Here is a 20,061-nt window from a genome sequence, read left to right as displayed (position 1 = left end):
AATCTGATGCAGAAAATGTACATGAGGCTAAACAGGAAGTGCTGAGGGTGAACACCGAGCATGGTTAAACATTAAATGAACATATCGCTCCTGACTGAAGCGCTTTACAACAGTAAACACATCTGTGCACAACCACACACGGGGCTAAAAAGCCTCGCTACTGTTAGCGCCCAGCTGACACGTCAAACGTGCAGTAAACGTCCTGTAGTGAAAACAGTAACATATGGAAAACATTTCTGGGGTCGTGAGAATTTATGGATCTAAAAAAGCTTCAGGGTCAAATGTGAGGAGAGTTTGAGAGTAAGTGAATTCCTGTTTGTACATGAACATGTTTGCCCACATGTAGTGTGTGTGTGTGTGTGTGTGTTTTTGTCTGTGTCGTCTCCTCAGGGACGAAGCAGGACGGAAGCAGCCCAGCTCGTCCTTTTTCCCACAGCCTGAAACTTTTTCACTGACTGACCACTGTGAGGGTGTGTGTGTGTGTGTGTGTGTGTGTGTGTGTGTGTGTGTGTGTGTGTGTGTGTGTGTGCCAAACCATCCTGTCTGTTTGTTACATTACAAAGACACTGCTGGGTTTTAAAGACAACGGCGTTTCCATGTACAAGGAACCCGGTGGTGACTCCAGTCATTGTGTCTGCTGCTGGAACGGCCGAGAGACAAAGACTAACAACAGCAGACACACAGGGAGAGAGAGAGGGGGGTGGTGTTGACCCACCCATTGTGTGTGTGTGTGTGTGTGTGTGTGTGTGTGTTAGGCATTGATATTCAGTGTGTGTTAATGTTAATGTGCCACATGCATCACACAACTTAACGACGCAGCATCACATTAAGCTGACGAGCTGCATCACTTGAAGCACTTACACTTTCCTGAATCTGTGTGTAAAAGTGACTTAACTTAATAAACAGAGATTGGTAAGAAAACAGCGTGAAGAGATGGACGTGCTTCACACAGTACGAACTGTAATAAAAGAGCTACAGCTTATTTTTTATTTCCAGTATTGATTCAGTCTATGAATTGAGAAGAGTTTGGTCTGTAAAGTGTCAGGAGATGCGATAACTGTGTTCAAAGACTAAAAATATCAACACACTCGTACAAATATTCACGTTTGGAACCAAAACAGAACATGGAACCGGTTCATGTTAAGCAGTTTTACTAAAAAAAAATTAATCAATCATCAAAATTCTTGCCAGTTCCTGTCCATTAATTAATTGGCTTAAGGTGTCGGCTCTAACTAGCATTGGCAGTCGCTCTAAATTCAACAAATATGGATCCAAACTACAAACACTTTCCATTTTAAAAGATTCTCAATGGTTTAGGTTCCAAGTGCTTCCTCCCAGAATCCCCTCTGTCTCTGTCACTGCTTTTTAGCTTTCTGATCACTGATCAGGATCAATAAAGCTGATCAATGAAAATCCATGGTGATAAATATGCCCTGACAACATTCACACTAATATTGATCAAAATGACTAAACTGAACGATATATTACGAAACCAATTGATTATATGAATAAACTCTGTTGTGTTCGGTTCATCCAGTTAATTAAATATCTGACAAATCAACAAAACTCAACATATTGATGCAAAATCCAACAAATCTGCTCATCAGTTTCAACACTGGTCTAAAAACTATTGAAGAGACTGACAGACTGATAGAAATGAATAAAATGCTCTTTAACTTGTTTCTAAAACCTTAAGTGAAGCGTAGAAACGGCTTTTCATACACAAACTGGACAAACTGACCTCCGGGCTGTTGTGTCGAGCTGTTAGAACCTTAAACGTCCCCGGACAGGAGCTGTTGAACTTCTTGGTTCTCCTGCTGAACTGTGTCTCTACAGCCTCGACCTCCTGCTGCATGAGTGGGCGGAACCGAAATGCTGAACCAGTAAAGTCAAAATCTTATCACAAATCCTGCTTCTCTAGGACGGGCCTATCAAATCAAACCGCCTCATTGGTTCATTTACACATGCCCCGCCCGCTGCACAACAGCACCTTCGGGTGTGTTGTTTTTTTCTGTATTTATATATCAGGTACAAAAGCTGGAATCAAATGTTTCAAACAAACTTATTTGTTTCCTGACTATTTTTTGATGAGTTAAATAATTTCTTTCCACATCACAAAAGGAAAAGAGTCCAGGGACTTTTAGAAGTTTACCTGTGCTGTGTGTTTTTTTTTTTTCTCTTTTTCTTAACCATTATTTTGTGTTGAATGATCCCTGGGAACCACAGCGTTCTGCCAGCACATTATCAGACCAATTACAAACCATTAGAACAGGAAACGTCTTGAGTGAAACCTGGCAACACAGAGCTGGAGGACGGTTTCCAAACTGGAAACACACCTGGCCCCACAGGTGTGTGTTTTTGAACCAGGGTGTGTGTGCACGCGTGTGTTCTTTATATAGACTACAGTAACCTGAATGTCCAGCTCTACATGCTCACACACACACCTGACACACACACACACACACACACACACACAGAAAATCAAAAGATTCTTTGATGCCTTCAGATCTCAGGAGAACAGGATGTCCATGGTCCAGAGATTGCCGGACAGTCCGGCGCGTGTGTGTGTGTGTGTGTGTGTGTGGTCGCCCCGCCCTGCAGCACTAAGGGATTACTCTAATGACTCTATTCAATGCTATTGTTCGACACAGATTAGCTCTCACACACACACACACACACACACACATCCTCCCTATTCAGATGCAGCAGCCAACTGTTGCCTTCTGACACCCAACGTGTGTGTGTGTGTGTGTGTGTGTGTGTGTGTGTGTGTGTAAGCTCAAGGGTCCAAACTCAATCACATCACAAAAACCTAAATCCATAAACCAACGTAAACCACATCAAAACCAAACCTTCAGGTTTCAGGTTCTTCTCTTCATGTCGTGATCGGAAACAAAACTGGATCCCGAAAACTTTTATCACTAACTTACTTCAAAAACACAAACTAGAACTACAAATGTCCAAAATCTGACAAATTTTGTCCAGAGCTGCATCGATTAGTCAATTGACAATTAATCAGCAAATTATTTTTCAATTAAATTTTAGTCATTATATCGTTTCAGAATAAAAGACCAACAATTGATATTTTAAATGTAAGAATTTAACATTTTCCTGTGTAAACACTGACGATGAGTTTAGTAACTTTGGGTTTGGGACAAAACAAAATATTCGACGACGTCACCTTGTGCTTTAAAAACATTATAAAATACATTTTTTATGATTATCTGAAACTATAAAGACAAAACAATTAATACACTAATATAGAAAATTAGATTACCAGATTCAAATCACCATCAGCTGCAGCTCTAATTTTGATTTAAGTCAGAAACTACCTGCTCCAGACGTCTGAGTCCGACCAGACACTGAACAAAGTTAATACTCAGATCAAACATATCGATCTGAGCATTAATACAACGACGGCTGTGAAACTGCAAGTGACACCGAACTCGCCATTAAAACCAGAAGAGGCTGTAACAACCGCACAAAGTACAAAGCTGCTCAGTCCCTCAGTCATAACACACACTGTGAAACACACCTGAGCCGCCGCTGCGTCACCGTCTCCCAGTGCGTCCACACCTTGTGTAAACAGCAGCAGAGAAAGTCATCAGGTGTTCAGGTGTGACAATGAAAAGAACGTGACTCTGCCACGTAACTGAGACAGGAAACTTTGCATCAACACAGGCTGACTCACTGGTTTTAATGGTTTCAGGACTGGTTTCTGTCGGGTATTGTCCTTCCTGAAAGTCTTGCTCGGAGGCACCGTGGAAGGAAACCTGACTAGTTTCAGGGATCAGATATGTGACAGCACACACACACACACACACACACACACACACACACACTGAACCTCTGGCAGCAGCAGAAGGGGATTATGGGAGTGGATGGTAGATGAACAGCAGGCTGGTCGGACGTAAAGATCAGGCGTCATGAGGACGCCGTTTTAAATCCACAGCTACACATTCACGCCACCTGTCCGACTACGGCAGGAGGGCGAGGACAAAAACAAGCCGCCGAGTCTTAGTGATGTTCGCTAACGTGCTAATGACAAAACTGCTCTTTGGACTTTGAGGACGAGGGGGGAGGCAGAAAGTTTAAGTTCAGTCTATATGGAAATGATCACACAGACGTCGATGTCTGGACGTGTCCGAAAAATCGAATGGAAAATGAAATTGTTCCTTTAGAACAAATGAGTATCTCTTAGATTTTAGAGCTTGTACTCCACAGAACACTTTCTGCAAATTCCATCATCAACAACAAATATAAACAATAATACAAACAAAATAAATAAAAAATGATAAATCTGAAAATCCAACTAAATGTTTCAGCGGGCACTGACTGTAATGCTGAGTGCTGATTGGACAACGGTGGTTCTGATCATTGAAAAATTAGCTGATTATCAAGAAAACATGATCTTTCTCTCATGTGCAGACGTCGCCTCGGACATTTTTCACTATTTTCTGACGATTAATCCTCGAAAAACGACAAGTGACTGAAAAATGATCATCAGCAGCCTCCTAAGACTTGACGTTAAAGCAGAGTACGAGCGATACTGCGATTAATCTTATTGATCATTCATCATCTACTGTAAATACACAGAGACGTGTGTTAATGCACGATGGTGTGAAATGAGCATCAGCGTTTCTTTGTACACACACAACAATCACTCCAGCACTTTAATATAAAGTATTCCCCCAGCTGGGGGACAGACTGACACTACATTAGCTTTGTGTGTTTATGATGCCCTGGGGATGATCCCTAATGATTGTGGTGACCTCCTCAACCTGGTTCTGGCTGTTACAGCAATGAATGCAATGACAGTTGCCTCCTTGGAATAACGTCAGGTATAAATCACTGAGGGCCTGAGTCTTTCCCACCTCAGCCGCATCTCTTCTGTTTAATTTTGGATTAAAAGCGTAAAAACACATCTTGGAATAAAACGATGCATTATAGTATTTAGTGCACCCACTTTTCTAGCACCACCATCAGGTCAGAGCTTCCACTTCCACACAACAACGTGGGCGATGCAGTGTGACAGCACCGTGCCCTCAGTTCCCCTGTGACTCCCTGCCTTATTATAGAAGAAAGAGAGAGCAGCACGTTTCCAGGCTGATATAAACCTCTGCGACATGGATTCACAGCGTTCGCCACGGTCTGTAGTCCTACGCCGATGTGAGCTGTGTGGGGTTAGCGAGTAAGTGTGTGTGTGTGTGTGTGTGTGTGGGGGGGGGGGGGGCTAACATGAGATAGCAAAGAGAAAATAACCAAACACGAAGGCAAACTACAATAGGAAGATGCCGTGGAAAACAAATAGTCTCATTTTTTGCTTTTGCTCTTGTAAAATTACAGATATTTTCATTTCCTCAGGCCCATTTGGTTTTACTGCTGATAAATACTGAAATATTTATTTTAATAGTCTCGTGCTTGGGAGGCAGTGGTCTATAGGACTGGCCTTACCTGGTTTGTGGTTTCTGTGTTTCCAGTGTGAATTATGATTTTAAAGAACTCAAACAAATGACACTAAAAACCACAAATTTAATTTCTGTCTCATTTGTTTGTAGATTCCAGTTGAAAAATCTGTGGCTGCACTAAAAAAGAATGGCTTCAGAAGCATTGCTGTTTTTTTTTGTTTTGTTTTTTCTTGTGGTTGTGGTGAGATGCCAAAGATGGGACTGTCATTATTCAGTCGTGACTAACGGCTCATCGTCAAAGAGACAATGGCTCATGAATCCCTTAAACTAGTCGACTAACCAGCAGGAAGGTGACGAAGCATCGACTTGTCTCTTATCTAAGAATAGAATCCCGTGTTAATGTGGTTTTTGGCTTCCTCATTTGTGTCTGCTCACTTGTTGTTCCACCTGAACCAAAAAGAGACGGAAACCTGCTGTGAAAAGTCTTAAACTGACAGCGCGGATGCCTCTTTTTCTGCCGAGCGGGATGTGAATGTGTGTGTGCGCTTCCATTTCACACACCAAACCCATTTCCACTCTCTCCGCGTCTGGTTTAATGACGGGCATTAACAGCACGGCTCGCTCAGATCTCCAATTTTATGCAGAAATGTGCAGAACGGACTCAGTTCGACCTCCCTCCTCTTCTTCTCCCTGCTGACTAATCCTCCACCTCCTACCCCTTCGCCCTCCGGCAGAGCTGTGGATGACCGTGACGTTTGCTGTTGTTGTTTTATTTGGTCAAAATTGGACAGACGCGCCTTCAAATTAGAAGAGGCAGAGAGGAATCCCACAGCCTGGTCTGAAACCTCAAGACCGCGCCTCGTGGCACCGCGGCGGCAGGGCTCGGGTGACAGCAGGGCCCGCTGTCCCCGCAGCCACAAACCTCAGGGAGAGTATTCTGCTGCAAAATGAACCTGAATATGCGTTCCAGTAAAGAAACCAGAGCAGAGGTCTAATATGATGCAGTGGCGGAAAGCTCCAGTTCCACCAAAACCACAATCTGAACCTCAGAGGCTTTAATGAACTTTTTACGTCTTTGAAAAATCCTTTTTCTCACAATAAACTGGGTGTTCACTGCAATTTAAATCCACAACTAACCAGGTTACATCTGGTCTTAACCAAAACACAGGCTGCACATTTTCACCACAGAACACCAAAGACACAGCAGCGGGATATGCCCGTCACTCCAGGAAATACTCCGACCCGCTCGGCTGAGCCCCGCGGCATCTCCGAGGCCGAGTGCGATTGTGACCAGGCAAGAAACATCAGCACCGAGCGAGTGTTGTCTCATCACCACTGTTTCACAAGAGATGATCAGAGCGAGATGACAGGGGAAGTGTGGAACAGGGTCAAAGGTCAAGTGCGGGAAGAGGAACGTGCTTAGGGACCGTCACCAGAGCGTTCACACAGCAGCTCGGAAAAGGCCGGTTTAAAAACCACCAGTGTTTACTACTACGGCTCACTCTCTGTCAGGGAACGGCTGATGCAGTTTGCATGTAAATACCCAACTCCCCCTCTCTCCCACCCTCCCTCTCGATCATGAAGAGCAGGTCCGACACCCACCCTCCTCCTTCCCTCCCTCCACCCCAGCAGAAGGAAGGAGCAGGACTGGAAAGCCGGAGACCGGAGGAACCGGACGGACTGGATTCCCCGGTGGTGACACACTCCTGCTCGCTCGGCAGTGGAGCATTTCATCATCACCCGTCCTCCTTTACAGTTTACCCTGAAACTCCAGTCTCTGTTTGGATTTGTGCTCATGTTAACAGCATATACAGCAAAAACAATGCTGGCTGCAGGGGAGGAGGAGGAGGAGGAGGAGCAGGGTGTTAAATGATGCTACAGGTGCCCAAGAGGCCTCAGGTCTGTGTGAGGGTTTAGACAAAAATGTATGTAGGGAGAGAAATGCTCCCTCGCCCGTGTGACTGGTTTATGAGCAGCCTCAGATGAATGGACTGTTGTGTTGTTGCTTTAAGCCGAGGAGTCCCTGAAGGCAGATTACTTCTAATATTACAGCGGGAAGACAAACCTCTGATTATAATGACGAGCGTTTTTACTGCCTTTTATATTCTCCTCTCTACACAGAGTCCCTGCAGAACTCTTAAAGCCTCAGATGGAGCCATAATCAAACCCCACTATGATGATGCTCCTATACACACTATAGGGAACCGACTGTACTCTGCTTCAGAAATGCATTATACAGGATTACTGTAGTGGGTTTTTTTTCTAAGAGGTTAGGAAACCCGGAGTGACCCACGGGAAGGTGTATTTTATCACTGACAGCCATGCGAGGTAATGTAGAGCACGGTGAGGATCGATACCGATCAATAACAGCGTAGAGTACTATAGGTAAAATACCTATCAGAGAGGATTAGACGCTGAATATGAGCATTCAATCACTTGAAATAGGTTTGTTTTACCAACAAGTGTTTGAAACACAGCGGCTCGGTTGTTCCAGACGCCTCTGAGGCTTCAGACAGCGACCCCCCATCGAAGATGTGTGTTTTTTAATTAAAGCACAAGTGTTCAATCAGGCGAAATCAGAGAATAAAGTGAAGGGACTCTTTCTATTCTCGTGCGTAAAGCGCCTCCGACACAGCAGCAGACTGGCAGCAGCTTTTAGATGAATATGTCTCAAGCATTTCACATGAAAACTGTTACATAAAGATGCTGGAATAAGATTTTGTGAGGACCGGTTCTGTGGAGCGAACTTCCTACCTGGACCGGGTGTGAGCCGCGCGGTTCCCCAGCTCTGAGCGTTCCAGCCCGGCTACAGGCTCGGCTCGCCCTCGGTACCCAGCCAGAGCCTCTCCAGACCTCCGGGAAGAAAAACACCAAATTAACAATCCACACCGCCGAAAAAAGATTCAAAACAAATCAAACAATCCAGTCGGACAGGCTGGGATAATTATTCCTCCAATTCCTCTCACAATTTTCTGTCCACTTTACTGTCGTGACCAGCGCTGCGCGTCAGCCGGGCAGTCCTTCCTCTCTCCGGGGTAACGGCTGGAGCTGGAGCCCAGCCCTGGGAAGACCCGTCCGGACAGGAGGTCACTCACTCGCTGCTACTCCGCGGCGAATGTTACCACAGGGCGGTTTGTACGGACAGCATCCTCCGCTGATGGCACGCTTGGGGAGGCAGTGGGGTGGATGTGATGGTGGTGTAGGCGGATGGAGCACCGGGACAGGGGAGGAAAAGAAGGGGGGGAAAACGTCTAAAAATCACCCAAGCAAGAAACACTAGGTCCGGGTGTTGCCAGTAGCGGGCGTCCGGTTAGTTTCCACCCCGACGCGCAAACACCGCTCTGCCGCCTCAAACTCTGTCCGCCTCCCGGTCCAGCACGGAGCAGGTCGCGCTGCTGCACCGTGTGTGATGAGAAAGTGGAGTGAATCCAAACGACTGCGCTCCCGCTCCCCCCTCTCTCTCTCTCTCTCTCTCTCTCCGTCTCTACCAGGCTCTCTCCCCCACCCTCCTCCCCCATACACTCTATACACTACAGCGGAGAGGCGGAGCGAGCATCCACCCCAACAACCAACTCTTCATGGATTTCCCAACATTTATGTGATTTTTTCACAAACTATAACTGCTCCTACCTGCGGTGTGTGAGCAGCTGGAGCTGGAGCCGGCGTCGTTTCTTTTTTCCAGCTGAAAGTGTGAGTGTATGCGGCAGCTCGGAGCCACAGGTCCGAGCCTCCACCTCCCAGAATGAACCAGGGAAGAAGCGCAACTGCGTTAAAGGAAAGTAAAACGGGCGCATGTGGCGTTTGAGATGATGTTTAACTCTCTTGTGTCAGTTTGCAGCCATATATTACAGTAAATAAGTGTTTCGATGCGTCTTTCCCCCTCTCTGTCTCTCTCCTTCATTATAAATCTATGTCTCTCACCCTCCCTGGCGCCCAGCTCCGTCCTGCCACAGAGAGGCTCGGAGCGCCGTCTCTCGCGCTCTGAGCGCCACCTACAGGTGAGAATCGGCACCCGTGTGAGGCGGAGTGTGGAGTGCAGAGTGTGTAGCAGAGACGGCAGGGGAAATATAACAAAATGGAGTCTATAGAGTAAAACAACAGTGATATTTGTTGGGCATTATGGCTGTTATTACAGCAGAGGAAACGCAGGGTGCGGGGGAGGGAGCTGTTCTCCGGAGCTGCTCTCTGCGCTGTGACTGCACGCAACTCTGATGGATGCGTGAGTTTCAGTGAGGCTGCATGGTGAGCTCACCCAGATGCATCATGCACAAAGAATTAAACACGCACTTTTTAAGCCTCATTTCATCTTTTGCATTCATTAGTTTATCACTGCAAAAATCTCCATCCCATAAAGTGTTTTTTTTTCTGTGTCCTATAGTGAATGAATGCATGAAAAACACATGGTCAAAATGTCCATGTGTTTTTTTTCTTCTAAAAATCAATATAAATGACCAGACGTAAAAAAAAAAGAAAAAAAAGGCCAAAACAAGAAAATTAAAGCTTGATACTAGAAAATATTTTTTAAGTTAAAACTACTTTTTAAGAGAAAATAAGGATATTTTGCAAGGCACATACAGAGGTCAATCATATTTTATCTTATCTTAGATATCAAAACAAAACAATCCTGTGTTTCATGCATTTAGTGAACTACATGTGTACTTGAGAAACAAACAAATATTTCTGTCCTGCAGTCAAACTTTTATTTAAACATAATATCAGTGAAAAAAAAAAAAAAAAACAAGTTAGTGCTGGTTTTTCACTGCTGGGTGTTTAACACGTAATCAAGCAGTATAAGTATAATGTAGCAGAAGATAGAAATACCTATATCAAAAGTACTGCAAATAGTAGTCAGACTTAGTAAAGAAAGCATGGTATAAAAATGCTCATAAAACAGTGTACTACAGTAGTACAGTTGTATTACAGGGTTTAAACGGAGTAAAGGCAAGGCAGGTTTATTTATACAGCACAATTCATACACAGAGTAATTCAAAGTGCTTTACAGAAATAAAAGACAAGTCAAAAGTACATAGGCAAAAATCAAAACAAGAAACAGCAAAAAGTGGAGGATGAACTTGAAATAAAATTAAAGGAGACTGATAAATCACTTTCAGTTGTCACATGCTGAGCTAAAAAGAAAAGTTTTTAGCTTCGACCTAAACATTGTCAGAGATGAGGCTTGTCTAACATCATCAGGAGACTATTCCAGGTTTTAGCTGCATAGAACTGAAACGCTGCTTCTCCCTGTTTAGTCCTGACTCTGGGCACGAGCAGAAGGCCTGTCCCTGATGGTCTCAGAGTCCGAGATGGTTCATATTGCACCAACATGTCAGAGATGTACTGTGGTGCTGAGCCATGAAGAGACTTATACACAAGCAGGGCTGGTTTAAAGTCTGTTCTCTGAGAGACAGGAAGCCAGTGCAGAGATCTGAGAACAGGAGTAATGTGGTTGAACAAAAGGGGTCCCAAGATGGACCCCTGGGGGACCCCACATGTCAACGCCATTTGGTCTGAGGCACAGTTACCAACTTCAATGAAATACTTCTTGTCTTCAAGATAGGACTTAAACCATTTAAGGGCAGTACCAGAGATGCCTATCCAGTCCTCTAACCTTTGTAACAGGATCACATGGTCCACTGTGTCAACAGCAGCACTTAAATCCAGCAGTACTAAGACAGAGACTCTGCCAGCGTCTGTGTTCAGACAAATGTCATTTGTCACGTTGATGAGTGCAGTCTCAGTGCTGTGATGGGGCCTGAAACCTGACTGAAGATCATCAAAGCAGTTGTTTAGCAGGAGAAAGTCAGGAAGTTGTTGGTAAACAACCTTTTCAAGGATTTTGCCTAAAAACGGCAGGTTTGATATGGTTGTTAGTTGTTCAGTACCATGGCATCAAGACTGCTCTTTTTCAGGAGAGACTTGATGACAGCAATTTTCAGGGCCCTTGGAAATGTTCCAGGCTGTAATGAGTTATTAACTATATGAACTGTTAATTCAACTGTTTTGTCATTTTCAGGTGTAAAGTCTGTCAGTTCTACCAAGTGTCTCCTGGGTGTGATGCAAAGTACTAAGAACAAACTATATTTCAAGCGTGTATTGCAAAGGTACCCATAAAGCAGACTGTCATATACTTCTACTACATAAACAGTAATGAGGTTAGAGTATAAAGTAGCATAAGAATGGAAACAGAAAAAGTACAAGTACCTTAAAACCTGCGATATAGTGAAATGTGACATGATACCATGTGGTTCCTGAACTTATTTGACAGCAGGCACATTGCTATGACTCATGGGAAGTGTAGTTAGCGAGGCCTCTGGGCTGAAATCAGCCCGTGTCCTGTCTCGCTGTATCTGTTGTTATGAACCTTGAAAACTGGCTAATCGAGGTTTCTGTAAATAGCAGTTTGCACATTTGGTTAAACACAGAGATGTTGGGAAATGATTTCACACACACTTTATTTAACATTACACCCCTGATCAAAACGCTTCATCCCATATAGCAGCAGGTACAGAACATCTGCTTTCATCCATCTTTTCTGTGACACACCTGGTGTCGCTTTGATTCAAAAACTGAAAATTTCCATATTTATTCCTGCTGTTTTCTATATTGGAGCACTTCTTTGCATTTGAGCTGATCGTTTCTGTGGCAGAACATAGATTTATTTACTTTTTTGACAGAGTTGGAGAGTCCTGTGTTAGCCCCATATCTTTCTACAGTCCATCTTTGTTTTATCTCCAGTAAATCTCGCTGTAGAAGTGCTGGATTTTTCTACCTTTGTTAGTCAGATAACAGGATTTCTTATGATATACCATCATATTTTTTCTCTGAATGATGATGTACTATATGGTTTCTACTCTGTCCTTCACTGTATTGGTAACAAAATAAAAGACCTACGTTACCAAAGGCTGCAGAATCAACCCATCCTCCTCTGTCACTATTCACTCTGCTGCCCGTCAGGGTAGAGCTGCTGCGTTTCTGGGCTGAGTTTGTTTTCTTAACGTATATAATGTGACAGGTTCAAGAATGAGTCCAGTTTATCTCCATCTGCAGCAAAAAGAACAAAAGTGTCACGTCATCATCACTGAGCAGCAGCAGCACAAAAGCATGTGGCCTCCCAGACTTTTCTCTGCCTCTCTCAGATAAATGCATTTCATTTTCTTTATGGAAACTGTAACAATAAACTCAGCAGTTTCTCCCAGGATAGAGATGGACGACTTGCAGCACAAACTGTACAGATATTGTTTGACAGAGAAAGATGTTCTGCTCTCGTCGTGGGCGGCTGATAAACACGCCTGCTACAAGTAACGTTCAAACTTCTCTTTCTTTCAAGTCACATGAAGTGAATAATAAATATACTATTATATTCATTACGTGACTGAAATAATACGATGCCTGTATGTACTTAAGGTAACATCTGGCTCCGGCGAGACTTCCACAAATCTGAAAAAGGAAATGACAAAACTAAAACTACTCTGGTTCTTTTGCCTGTTTTCTTCGTGTGTGGACAAAAAAACGGCACAGAGACGAGGAGCCCAAACACAAACTGTTGGTCAGAGAAGGTCAACAAACACGTCCCATCACTGATGTCGCCTGCTGATCAGTCCCCTCACAATTAGCAAAGCAGCTGAGACAAACCAAGAAGAGTCTGGGATGTGTTGAGCTAAGAAGAACATGATCAGACTGTGGATGCACAGTTAACATTAAAATCCAGTATTAATGTCGGCATCTGCATCCTCCTCTAGAGAAACATCACTTTTATCCACAGTGTAGTTTTCCTGAATGCAGCCAGAGAACAGCAGCAGCGACTGGAACCGACAACTGGATTTGCTGAGGTGACTGGGTCCGTTTTGTTACTGCAGAACAAATGACACGGACACTGTGATAACAAGTCAGCAGCCTTTTCCACCAGCTTGGTGTTAGATGGGGGCTGCATAAGGCTAACGTGACATCAACATTAAAAACAACACAAAATGAGACCATCCTCTTAACTAAACTAAATAAAATGTTATTACTGGTCTCCCAGTATCTGCATGTCACCCACTGCATGCTGGGATTGGCTCCAGTATGTAGTTGGTAGATACTCTGATGAATGACTGAAGACCTCTTACACTCAGAGTCCATGTATTTACAGATTATTACACCAGATATTACACATTTGTGCCCAGATTTACAGTTTCACTACACCTGCAAGTCACACCGCACACAGACGGGCTGTGATACCGCGGCACAAATAACACTGTGCAGTACCTTTACAGGTAGAGCCCTGAGCAGAATGAAATTACATTCTGTTTACAAAAACCATTTTAAAACTGATGTCAGGTAACCAATTCCAACACCATTTATAAAAAGTCAAAAACAATCCATCCAATTACCTCACATGTCTGTCACTGGCCTTGTTCTGTGTTAACAAACGCCACCCATCTGGCACCAACAGTGAGTTAAAACAAAGCAGCCAACAGTGTTGTCAATACCGTTTAGCTTCGGTCTGTTTCCCCGGTTTGTTTTTCCACACCGTCTTCCTGACAGCCAGGTTCATCTCCAGAGGAGTTTAAACCTCAGTGTTTGACTTCGTTTCCCAGCATCCCTCCCAGTGATTAACCCTGTGGCCCGCATGGACCGAGACTGATCAAGCTGTAACATCCTTATCAATATTCTCTGTGTCCTCCACAGCTCTGCTCTGCTGCACTCGCACTCTTAATCATCGTTATGAAGTTTGTTCAGAGTTCAAAGTTCACTTTTACTTTTAATGTTGTTATTGCCACATTGATGTTGGTGCTTTTGCAGCTCGACACGGCAAAAAATATACAGCTCATTCATTTTGACCATTATTTAGATTTAATGTCAGTGTTGTCGTGGCGTTAATTATACCAGAGCTGAAACGATTTGTTGATTGACAGAAAATTAGCATTTTGAATCTCTCAACATGCGACGGGGAATTGTGACAGACATTTTTCTTTGAGCATACTGATATTTTACAGACCAAACAATTAATTAACTCAGACAATTATCATGAGATGAATCAATAATGACAATAATTATTTGCAGGCTTAAATTAGACAGTAGGACCAGCACAGATCATCATGTAACATTCAAACATAAAAACAGCAGCACTCTGACTGCAGATATTTTGGGCCTTGTGTGTTTCTCCACTGAAAAAACAAAGCTTTTCATTTCCTGGAGAAATTTCATCAAAACACAGAGGCCTGGAAACGACGATGATGACTGCATAGCGGTAAAGTTCTGTCTCCTGTCAATGCAAATGTCAATAAGGTCAATCACAGAGCACACGTGTACTTGTGTGCCTGTATTTACTGTGTGCAGATCTCTGTGACTTGGCCAGCACATCTTTGCAGCAGCAGCAGAGAAATTAGGGCCATTTCATATGTGCAGGATGTACATTTCACCACATCTGAGCCCGTGTAGATGGTCTGCATTATACAGTATGTTTACAGCGTACAAAGTTTTTTTTTCCTCATATAGACCAACAGATCAACCAATGAGCTCTTCTTCATGTTTTCTAGTGTGCATGTCTGCAGTGTGTCCGTGTTTGCATCCTTTCTGATGGGAGTATGGACTCAGCAGGCAGAAACCATCAACAGGCCTAACCCGTCACATTCATACAAGCATATGTGATCCTGGTGCAGTATTTTCTGAAATATTGTGTAAAAGGTCTATCTCTGCTGTTTAAAACAAGACAGGGATAATTAAGCCTTGGCCATAATTCAGCATCGCTGAAGACATGAGGATGAGAAACAAGTGGTTGGTTTTATAAATAGACTTCTGGATAATTTTCTCACCTCTATTCACGAGTGGTCAACATCTGGGCTGAGGCACATCCTCAACGTTTATTTACACTGCACAGTCATATATAATAACAGTGATTTATTTCTGCTATAAGATAAGATAAGATAAGATAAGAAACCTTTATTTGTCCCACAATGGGGAAATTGCATTGTTGCAACAGCAAAGTACAAGTACACAGCATAGCAGGCAATTTCACTGGAAGCTGTGATTACGACTTATTTCATAAATAATAAAGCACCAGGTTTGTCACATAGAGAAGCAACGGAAACGGACGGTGAAATGGGTTCTCCATTTCTGGTATTTGTAAGGCGCTAATGGAAAACTCGGACCTTATCTCCGGTTTTCTCTTTCTTCTCGTGTTAGTTGTTGTCTGAAATGAGCAGAACTCTTTTTTCTGTGTGGATCCTGAAACAGGCGCTGAGAAGACAGATGGACCAGAAACAACATGTGAGCAGGAACCACACGAACAGACAATGAAGCTAATTATTGTCGTATTAAAACAAGAATCATTATGATGCTCCACAGTCTCCACTGATAAACATCATTAATCATATTGGTGAAAAAAAAAAAACTACGCTTCAGTGATTTTTAAAAAACAAAATACTGGACTGGACTTCATGAAAGTCAACTACGAGTCCCAGAGAGCATTGCTCTATGAAACATCCAATCAGAGTTTCAACAAAGTTGAACTGTATTAATCCAAGTGGTCCAAAGTGAACGTGTCAAGGGGGCAGGGAAGAAGCTGATAAGAATATTAATTATTGAATTGAATTATTGAATTTTTAATTTGAGGAAATGAATGAAGTGATTTGATGGTACAAAGAATGTAAGCAAGGCAAAAAACTAAGAGTCCCAAATGAGGAATTCAGGGTATGATTTATAATTTCAGCACACAAATGACTCATTTAAAGGACGATTATTACAAATTTCCCCCGTGACACCTGCAAACAAAAGGACCGACGTGACCACTCCAATGCATTTTAGTTTCCCACTACAAGTCCAAAAGTATGTGGACACCTGAACGTTACCTGAGGCCACAGCTTCCACTGTTCCGGTTTCAATCATACCAGCTAAACTCATCCTGGATCTGTCTGCACTGAGATGAAACTGATGTCCATCCTCTCATCCAAACTTAAAAAAAGACAAGAAGATTTTTCCAAAAATTGTTGGAGACATTTCACTGAGTCTGGCTGAAAGAACCTGAGGTCAAAAGTCATGCAGCTGGGTGGTTTGTCCAAGTTGGTTTTTCCTTCAGCTGGATGCTGCTTTACATTCAGCCAGTTCATCTCGTCCCACTTTGATGAATAGACCGTAATCTGTAATCTGTGGTGGTTACCTGCTGCTAACGAGCCAAATTAATTAGACTCTGACAGCAAACATCTATTGATAAGATCAGATGAAACTTTATTGATCCCTGAGGGGAAACCCGTGCGTCGTAGCAAAACGCAGAAACAGGAAACCAGAGGAACAGAGCAGGGGCCTCGTGGCACAGCTGTACAGACGCACCGCAAACAATATGTCATCAGAGGAACAATGAAAAGAGAAAACTCCAAAGCTGTGCCAATTAATGGAATATCCGCAGTGTGAAATAGTGACAAATTGCTCATACAAACACACACAGACAACAAAGGCTCTTGAAGAGATAATCTCTGGAGTTTATCTCATTAGTAAACTGCGTGTGTGTGTGTATGAAATGTAAAGAAGAAAAAGAAAACTGACACAACGTGTAAATGTATCGAGTATTTCAGCTCAAGCTCTGTTGACTGTCGAATAACTCTAGTGCTTAACTTAACTTTCCATCGAGCGTCAAAATTTCTGTTTGTTTATGAACAAATATCTGCAAACATCGACTGCACACCAGAGCTTATCACCAAACATCAGAGTTGGACCTCACTGAGAAAACCTCTGCAGCCAAGAGGAGCATCTGGTGGAAAGACCGGACCCAGAACCGGGCTGTCAGAGCAGCAGATTACATTATAAAACATTAAGTGTGGACGTCTATAAACTTTTGTCCATGTAATTTAATAATGTTTTACACAGTGTCTCTCTGACTAGAGAACAGCCCCATAAATAAGGTCTATTTGCCTTTATGGAATTCAAAATCTGTGCTATCGCCCTTTTCCAATTCTCTGTTTCCAAGCAGCCAGGCATGTAAAGCTCCATTACTCAATGCAATAATCCGCTCTCTGTTATAAAAGCAGCAAACAACATTTGTAGAGAAAAAAAACAGTTGAAAAGGCTCCTAATGAGTCACATTATCACGAAGCAGTAAACTATGAGCAGCAGCAATCAGCATTATTCTTTCCCATGTAGTTGAAGAGAACGTGATGTGATGGGCAGCAGCGGGGTGTTGATTGAACTTAATATTGTGGATTGTGTGTTGTATGACTACATGTGCTCGAGTAGCTTTTCTTTTCCACAAGCCCCGAGAAAAGGAGCCGTTACAACTGTGCCTTAATGGGGTTTTAATATAATATTACCTAATTATAAACACTAGACGTTCAACTGCTTTAGAGGCCTGTTTGAAAAGAATAATCACAGGGAAAAAAAACACTGCAGTCGTCGAACGTGCACGTAGAAATGCAGAGGAACGTTTCGCTCCGTGTTGGATCTGAGCACACGTGACGGGAACGAAAGTCTGTTGGGATGTGCGTGTAGTTTCTGCTTTCACTGTTTAATCCACCGAATCCAAATCGACAAGTGCCAAAAGTTGGATGCAGTATTTTTAGGCATGGATAACTCCAGCATCCATCAAAGATGAACTAAAAAACAATCAGCCAGGAAATCACTTGTAAAACTTCTCTTAAAAGCTGAGCTGGATGGACTTTTTCTCATAGGAAGAAGATATTTACAGTTTTTCCCAGAAGTCATGAAACAGGAAGTGCTGACTCCTCTTGGCGTCCCAGTGAACTTCGGTGGTTTCACGCTGGCTGAGTGCTCAGGAGCATCTCAGGGGTCGCTGGGTCCGTCAGCGATGGCGAGGACATCTCCCCTTCAGTCCACCACATGAAGTGTCCCCCAGCGGCGTCCACGCTAATGGTTCCTGGGTGACATTTAGATAAAGGTGAGAGGGAAGAGGTTCAGTAAACCCGCCATCGACCTTCAACCTCCTGTCCAGGAAGTCAAACTGCAGCCAGTGAGCCTGACATTTCCTCTGTGGAGCACTTCACTCAGCTAATTAACCCGTTAACCGAATGACCTGCAGCACAAAGGCAGGAGGAAGAAAGGATGAGACGGACAGAGACTCTGACAGTTGAGACAGGATGGACTCTTGGATGGTTTCTGGTTTTCTGCATTTTGTTGATGAGGTGTTTTTTTTTTTTAATGCAAAACATTTTTATCAACTATTTATTGTGTACAATGAAAATCTGCGCCTTATGCATATCTTAGCGGTCTCCTCCTGCTCTCCTCTCTCCTTTCTCTACATAATTCAATGAATCAATAACCAAACACGTGAACCTGTAGAGGTAATTAGTGTCATCATTAAGAAGCTGGTCAATAAGATGCTGTATGTTCAGTCAGAATATAAAATCTCACAGCAGTTCTACCCTTTCCCCCCCTCCCAAACACACTGTACAGCTACTGTGTGATACTTTCATTATGTGGTTAGCTCGGTGACAGAACATTATATATAACGTTATTTTCCTTCATGGCTGCCTGTGTCTTTATTATGCCCTGGGTCCAAGACAAAACTAGAAAAAATCCATCTTTCTTCCCTGACGTAGACCGAGAAAGTCGCCTTGTATTTTATGATAAAAGACAATAAGGTTTCGCTGCAGCCATGGATTACAGTGAAACTTGTTTCCTCTTTATTTAGAGTATTAGAGTTACTAATGTGTTTACATCCATGTAAACTGTGGCATGTGACTGAACGTAATATAATTCGGTACCCAGCGGATAAGCCTTAGGTTGCTTTCTTTATAGCTCCTGTCTTATTTTTCTCTTTTTGACAGACATGTCTGTGTGCAACTTCCCCTGATGGTCTCCAGCACCAACACCAGTGCATCCAGACCCTGTTTCTGTGCCAACTTCTTCAATAAGCTTCAATATTTCCACCAATAATCACACCTCCAAATAATTAATAACATTTCTTATTATTATTAATAACTGAACAACACTGTAAATGAGAATCTGTATTCATTCTACAAGTAAATCACTATGACTGCCCCTTTTACCCCTTAAAAAACAATTAACAATTACACAATCTACAGCTGAACATTACACAAGAAAAAGATTAACTGACATTTATCTCGCAAACGGCTTTTTGTAAAAGCTGCAGCTGAAAGTAGTTACCAACTACAGGCTGAGCTGAAAAGTAGAATGAGCCTTTAAAATGTTGATTCGCTGTGAAGTTACAGGTTTGACAGAAAAGCCTCAGCACGGCTGGGAACTGCTGCTCATCTCTGTAAATCACCGGTAATGAATGAACGCCGTTTATCGGCACAGTAACCATGGTGATTGTGGTCATTTCTGCGGTGTGGGGGGGGGGGCTTGTTTGAAAAGGGGCTTTAAATATGCAAATCAGCATTAATTGCTGTGTAGAGAGAAGGCAAAGTGGCTTAATTAACAGGTTGGCAGGTCAGCCAATCAGGCAACAGAAACATCAACAGTGAGGTGATAATGGGCGGGGTTGTGGTCTGGGTCTGACTGGCTGGGCGACACGGAAACAGGCAGGTGTAAACATGATGTCTGACCTGTTGTTTGTCTGGTGACCTCTGACCCCTTTCGAACAGACGTTATTCATTATCCCATTAAGACTGGAAGCACACTGAAGTAGAACGTGCACATGTAAGGTCTCTCTACCACTCTCTCGCTACATAATGAGGATAAAAAACGATTGACAAAGAGGCTG

The 20,061-nt window shown here is 43.1% G+C and overlaps 1 protein-coding gene across 3 annotated transcripts in view; it reads right to left on the bottom strand.

The window, feature by feature from the left end:
- Positions 1 to 9,113, bottom strand: part of LOC113144881 (protocadherin-1-like) — a 162,464-nt gene extending 153,351 nt beyond the window's left edge. Inside the window, exons 1-2 of one of the 3 annotated variants that reach the window (XM_026331165.1) lie at positions 9,039 to 9,113; positions 8,163 to 8,573 (exon numbers count right to left, since the gene is read on the bottom strand). The gene's annotated coding sequence lies outside the window, so the exon portion shown is untranslated. Of the gene's footprint in view, positions 1 to 1,741; positions 1,864 to 8,162; positions 8,813 to 9,038 lie in introns of those variants that run through there. The other 2 variants (XM_026331164.1, XM_026331166.1) reach the window with 2 other exon arrangements.
- Positions 9,114 to 20,061: the final 10,948 nt, after the last annotated feature.

Source organism: Mastacembelus armatus, chromosome 10 (genome assembly GCF_900324485.2).
Source record: "Mastacembelus armatus chromosome 10, fMasArm1.2, whole genome shotgun sequence".
Taxonomy (NCBI): Eukaryota; Metazoa; Chordata; class Actinopteri; order Synbranchiformes; family Mastacembelidae; genus Mastacembelus; species Mastacembelus armatus.
The sequence above is the reverse complement of the archived record's forward strand: the minus strand, read 5'-3'. Positions and strand labels throughout refer to the sequence as shown.